The sequence below is a fragment of the Poecilia formosa genome, unplaced genomic scaffold, assembly GCF_000485575.1.
Source record: "Poecilia formosa unplaced genomic scaffold, Poecilia_formosa-5.1.2 Scaffold221, whole genome shotgun sequence".
Lineage (NCBI taxonomy): Eukaryota > Metazoa > Chordata > Actinopteri > Cyprinodontiformes > Poeciliidae > Poecilia > Poecilia formosa.
The window spans coordinates 395,762-402,526 of NW_006800160.1; positions in this window are offsets into that span (position 1 = coordinate 395,762).

Genomic DNA, 6,765 nt, shown 5'->3' on the forward strand with positions numbered 1-6,765 from the left:
AAAATAAAAAATAAAAATTCAATTGCAGTTTTGTGACAGAACTATTTTGATACAATAAAAAAAACTTTTACCGAAAAACACGTTTTTTAAAAATTGCCATTTAAGTGAATTTATTTTTGAAATGCGCCATTTTATAGTCAATGGAAACGCAGCTATTGAAGAATATGTTATAATTCGTCAAGATTTGCATAATTGTAGGGATGGTTTTAAAAATAGCCAATTTAGGTAAAGCTAATAGTGAAGCGAAGACGGTATAGGTGGACGTGACGAAACCTTCATATTAGCAATGCTAGACATCTAAAGTTTCTTGTGGCCTGCTTCACAAATCCTCCTAAAAGCAAAACTGTTGACACAACTCTTAAGAAGAAGCAAACCTTTCTAAATGAAAGTCTGAATTACTTTTATTTAAGAACTCTGACAGCTCAGTGCATAGGGGAAACCTTGAATCTAATTTCGTGACACGTGCCTTCAATTATGGCTAGCATCACAACCTGGATGTATAAATCAGGGATGGAGGATAATTCAATGTCTCAAAATGGTAAAAGAAAAAAAAAAAAACTTACTTGACTTAAGCTCTTGAAGCTTTGTCTGAAGGCAAAGAAGTAAAAGTTGATGAGTCTGGTGGTTTCAGCGCATCAGGACGGTGGCTGCTCTAAGTGCCGGACCTCTAGGTGTTGCATCTGTAGCGTCAGACTGAAGCCTGACAGCTTGTCAGAAATTCTGTGCAGGCCTCAAGTGGCCGCTCGGCCCTCACACATGCACCCTTTTTAAAGTTTCATTTCTGGGTGTGAAGCGGTAAGTGAACCGGCTCCTAATGCCGCTTTAACGCCTGATAAATGAAATGAAGAGGCGGCTGCGGTTAGGCCAGTTTCCTTCTTTTTTTCTTTTTCTTTTTTTTAAACTTTCATTGCATGAACGTCTTTCTTATGGACTTCAAAGACATTCAGTAGAGTTTGACATATTTTTTTTAAATAGGTGTTTGGCTTGAGTAGCCAGTCATGAGCTGAAAACGTACACCTTAGAGTCAGTGACACTTAGAACTTTATATAACATTTTAGAAAGTGGTGACATGAGTAATAAATGATGAAACAAGTTGTTTTAGAAGTCTGTCTTTTTTTTTTTTACCCCCTTTTTAATTATGTTAATTTCTCCATCACTAATACGTTAAGACTTTACTTTCACTTGTTTACACTGCAGCCATGTTGCATTTAGTTTCTCTGGTAAGGATTCAAACCAGTTCATCAACCAATGGTTCCAGTGAAAGTAACCTATGTATTGTCAGTAGAGCATCTGCGGTTTGTTTAAAAAAAGATACAAGAAGGGAGGGTGGCATACTGTATATAATGATGTCATTATTTGTTTAGGAAAAGATTTGTACAATTGTTTAAAATGCTCTCTTATGCTGTTTTTTTTTCTTGTTTTTGTTTAATATCGGGCTAAATGCTAGAGCTCTTCAGAATAAACTCAATGCTGTGCAGTAAAGTAGGATTTGGTTGAAATACGGTTGATATGAACAGCTTTGCAGAGGGAGTTGGTTTTCATCTGACTTTATGAAAACCTACCCAAAACTGAATAAAATACTGAACCCACTCAGGGAATTTGACCTAATGATTGATGGAAACTGTATGACGATGACAGTATTAAAGCAAATGTTAAGATTTCATGAACGCTTTAGATTCTCTGTTGCCCCCAAATCTGCGACTGTTGTAGTGATGAGTAAAATAAACATTTCTGGGCCATTTTATACACAAGTTGGCGATTTTTGTGGGTTCTGATTGGTTGGTCCCCTTGTCATTTCATACATTTAGAGTTTTGATTGTCTTCTACATTAGTTTTTTTGATTATTCGAGGAGATTTGTGCGCCAAATGGCATTTTATACCAGCTAAACCTTCAGCTTGTACTCACTTTGACAAAAGAAATTTTAAGAAACTCTCCATTATCTTCTCAAAGTCTACTCTAAGGAAATGTAGAGGAATCACCCCAAGAAATATCTACCAGCCAGATGTGAGGTGTTTTTGTTTATTTTTATTTTTATTACTATAGTTCATAAAAATGTTAATAAACAAAAAAATTCAGACAACACTATGATTTTAATACTCGGGTACAGAATATTAGAAGTGACAAAATGGCATCACCGTGGTATGAAATGATATGATTTGGCGATGAGGCCGATTGATCTGGATTTCATGTTTTATGGTCTGCAGGAGCTTTTTCTCATTCTAGATTTAGAAAGAAAGAACAGTTTGGCTGTTGAGCTCATGACTCTTCATGTGTTTAGGTTCAGTCATGAACAACTCTGAAATTGGAAGGGGAAAAAAAAGAAGCTACATGCTAGCATATTCTAGCTAAGGTGTTGCTAATTTCAGAGCAGCTACAACAAAGACGGTTAGCTTAGCTTAAATTCATGAAACTCATTTTGAATTGCTTCAAAGTGTAAAACATGCTGGTAAACACCACATTTTTAACTTTGTTGTTTATTCTGAGCTATAACTGAACATAGATGGTGATAGTAGAGGTTTATTTTAACTGAAGAGACGCTGTGTGTGATTGTTAGCTATGTCTGCAGTCTACACTAGCATCTCCCTAGCGCTAAGTTTCAGTCTTGAAGAAAACACTTGTGGCTAATCTGAAGCGAGTATTACGTCCTAAAGTATGTCGACATGCATAATATCGTATGGTGGATTCTCCCTTTAATTCCTAGCTAAAAGTGAACCCTGAGACTTTCTTGCTCTCTACGTGTACAGATAAAGAAATAATAGCCAGCCTATTTTTGTCATTTACAAATACCTTAGGTATTTTTTCAACAACAAAAACTGTTATTTACCCTTTTAGTGCTGCCAGGCAGACTTATCTCCCACAGGACAGATGGTACACACTGATCTAGTTGGGTTTTGTTTTTTTTTGGGAAAGTGTTACAAATGTTTCAGAGACCTTCTTCATTTTAGCGCTGTTGTCACACCAGATTGGAGGAAACTCCCTTCACCTCTGGTTGTGCGTTGTTGTTTTATGGAGCCTCTGGGTTCAGGTGGGATGTATTTTTATTTTTTTTTTAACTGCGGGAGAGTGAATTAGTTCTGTGGGGAAGAAAAGCTGAAACATATTGGTTGGATTATTAGGGAGATCACTAACCAACTGTACTGCTGAACAAGACCAATGTATATAAATAACTATAAAACACTAAAGTGAAAGAAGACTGTTGCATGCTGACCCGGCTGAGGTTACTGAGGAGATGTTGCTTTGGAAGCATTTTAACCAACTGGTGGTGACGTAGTTAACTAGTAACCTGGCATTTAAGCAACTCACCTGAAGTCAGTAGAGCTCATTTCATGGCATGAAGCTCATCTCAGTGGGTGAACTATCAAGAACTTCGACTTATGCTGAGATGCATGAACAGAATTGGTTGCAGCCAATCACGTGGCTCTTCCACCATTTGGGATCCCAAAATGGAAGTGGGCTGCAAAGTGATGCCATTTAAGACATAAGCGTGCAGCGTTTTCTACATGGGAACCCATGAATATGAATTCTAATACAACTGTTGAAACCATGATGATGGGTTTTTTTTAAGGAGCAATCCTTCTGAAACTTGCAAATCACTGTAAACCCACTTGTGTCTCACCTAGAAATGTCTTTGTAAGCTAGTGAAAGTGAACGTTGGGTCTAGAAGCCTGCCTTCAACATTTAGACTTTTTCGACAGAGAATTGGGGAAAAAAGTAGAAATACATCTGATTGGAAGTATGTACTTTACAGATTAGAGGAGAGTCTATGTCTGTGGCTATAGGGCGTAGGAGTGCATGTGATTGTCACATTGAGTGCTGTCCTGACTATAGATCAGAACTGACTTAGTTTGGGAAGGTTTTGTTTGTTTGATCGGAACACAGTGGAGTCTTACCAAATGCTGAAAGGTCCTGCTTTGTTCTGACTTCACTTGAAACATCAAATTTGGTATGTATGTCAAGACATTTAAAGATATTTATGAACCGTCATTAGTCCCATGGCAGTTCGTCTTGGGCTAAAACAAGGTCTATCCAAATTGTGTTTTTTATTGTTAGCTCAGATGTCAGACAGCAATTATTTATAGAAGGTAACATCGAAGAATACTAGGTGTTCACACTATGGGCTATTCAACTATAGATTGCCAGAAAGTGACGACTTGCAGAGCATCTGTAGATACTTAAACCAGGGTAATTCAAAAAGCTGTAAAACCTTGTGTGCACTTTTTGGGCATTTTAATCTTTGTTTTCTCTTTTTGTACATACTACCTGCATTTAAAATGTTTGGGTGGACATGTCTGGTTATAGTGCAATATATTTTGTATGCAAGCAGTTTCAATAAATAAAGTTTGATCTTCCTCCGGTATCTTGGGCGCATTTTTTGTACCTTTTTGTGATACTAACGACACAAAGCTACTCCCTACAACTATAACAGGTTTGTACAGTTGTCATTTTCTGTCAAAAATTATTATCGCCCGAGCGTCGCGTGGTGCAGTTTTTAGCGCGACCCCGTAAACAGAAGCTAACAACCTCAAAGAGACTGTCACAAGCTCCGTTCTCGGTTCCATTGCCGCATCTGTCGGGTTACTGTCTAATAAATATTAAATGTTTCTAATAAAGGCCACTCGTCCAAATAACTACTTCCGGTTCCGGGGCCATTTACAATGGGAAAATGTTCAAGAGATTTGACTATATCTACTAGGGCTGTGTAATAATATCGATTTTGCGATATATATATCAATATTTTCTTTCCTAGAAAAAAATTGATATTCATCCAAAAGTATCATAACATCCAACTGTCACCTTGCTCACTCACTGCTTGCTTCGCCGGGAGTGATTAGGTCATCAGGCTAGGTATCAAACTATTCAGAGCAGGGTACTTGGTGCACTTTATTTACTTTACAAATGCATGTAAGCTACAGTTTGTACTGTTTCAATTAAAAGGAACATGTTTTCTCACCACTTCTTTGATTCATTTTGTCCAGCTGTCAACTTTAAGTCTGTGTCCATGTCCAACCAGAGCCAGGTGTTGTGTAGTTGGTGCTTTTAATCAGTTTTCAGTTAAATTAATTCAATCCAAGTCTATAATAGTCATAAAATGTCACCAAAATCACTCTGTCCCTCTAAAATCTTTCAGAAAATCACAAAAGTGTATTGAATTGTATTGTTTGCTGAATATCGCAATATATATTATATCGTGAGCAGAATATCATGAATCGTATCGTGAGATTATTGTATCACTACAGCCCTAATATCTACACGGCAAAGCACTGAGTTAAATTTGTAATGCTCAGCTTAAACTTCCAATGTTACAACAGGGGTTCGGACCCATGGTATCAGAGCAAATTTGAAAATCTTTTCTAAATTCTTAACACAATAAATGCTAAAATAGTAATTTATCTGGAAAATTGTTGATGATACAAATATAGATTTATTCAAAGATCTATAATAAAAGATATAAATCTTTCAGTCTAGCAATTTGATTGCTATTTTTAGGATCACAATTCGATTCAGAAACAAATTCTTTTTTTTCAAAAAGTCTAGAGATTCTTTTTAAATTATGTGACGGACAAGAGGAAAACACAGTACAAACAAATATTTATTTAAACCAGTTCTGTACGGTTTTCTTTAAAAAAAAAAGCTATATATTCATAATGTATAGAGTGGGAGAAACACCGTAATTCAATTTTGCAGTATGTTCGAAAATAGGAACGGCAAAGATGTACAACTTAAATGTATTTTGAAATCGACTTTTGAAAGGATTCGTAATTCCCAGGACTAATTGTAATTTCTTTTCTGTGCCTCTGAATAATAGTAATTAATAATATGACATATTATTAATTATCTTATAATTAATAATAATTATAATTATCTCAGTAATATTAATAATACTGATAAATATACGAATGAGCAGTAGCAAAAAACTCTGATTTAAATAACTGATGTCATCAAAATGTCTCAAAAATCGTTTAATTTTATTAGAATGAAGTTCATAATAGAGTCTCATATCTTCATAAAAACTTCCCCCAAAAATAAAGCTGCTTAATAAAATCAAACTGTTTGCTCCCCGATTAAAAGTAAGAAAAGTTTGAGGATTAGGTGAAAAGATTTAAGATTTTTACCAACGTGTAATACTGACTTTCTGCCACACGGGGGAACTGTGGTACCGTGCTCGCTCCTCCCACAAGGCATCACAAAGAAGCAGAAAGAGGAGCCAGAAGAAAGCCTGGGTACATTTTGAAAATTCATGACATGCACTTCTCTACTTCTGGAAGATACACAGCAAGAATAATGAGCTGAAAGCTGAGAACTTGGTACTTCCTGACTATTTTATCATTTCATGTTTTTTCTCATGTGTTTGTGAGAGAGAGAGATAACTCCAATAGCCTCTCGGAATCATTGTTGAAATTACTGGCACTGCTGTATGACTTCAACCGCAGAAAGACGGGAACAATAATAACTCTGAACAGACAGCCACCCTGTTGATGAAGGCTGTGAGCGAGGAAACAAATACCGTATTTATCTCTCTGTTTTTGCCCCTAATTACAAATTCTCCTCAAATCTATCTCTTCCTTCTCTAATAACTTATCCAACAACTGTTTTATTCATAAATCATGCATTTTTTTCCCCACATCTTCTCTCTCTTTCTCTAGTCATTCTGTCTCTCAGTGTCTGACCTAGTTTTGGACTCCCTCACACACACACACACACACACACACACACACACACACACACACACACACACACACACACACACACTGTGTATCCATGTT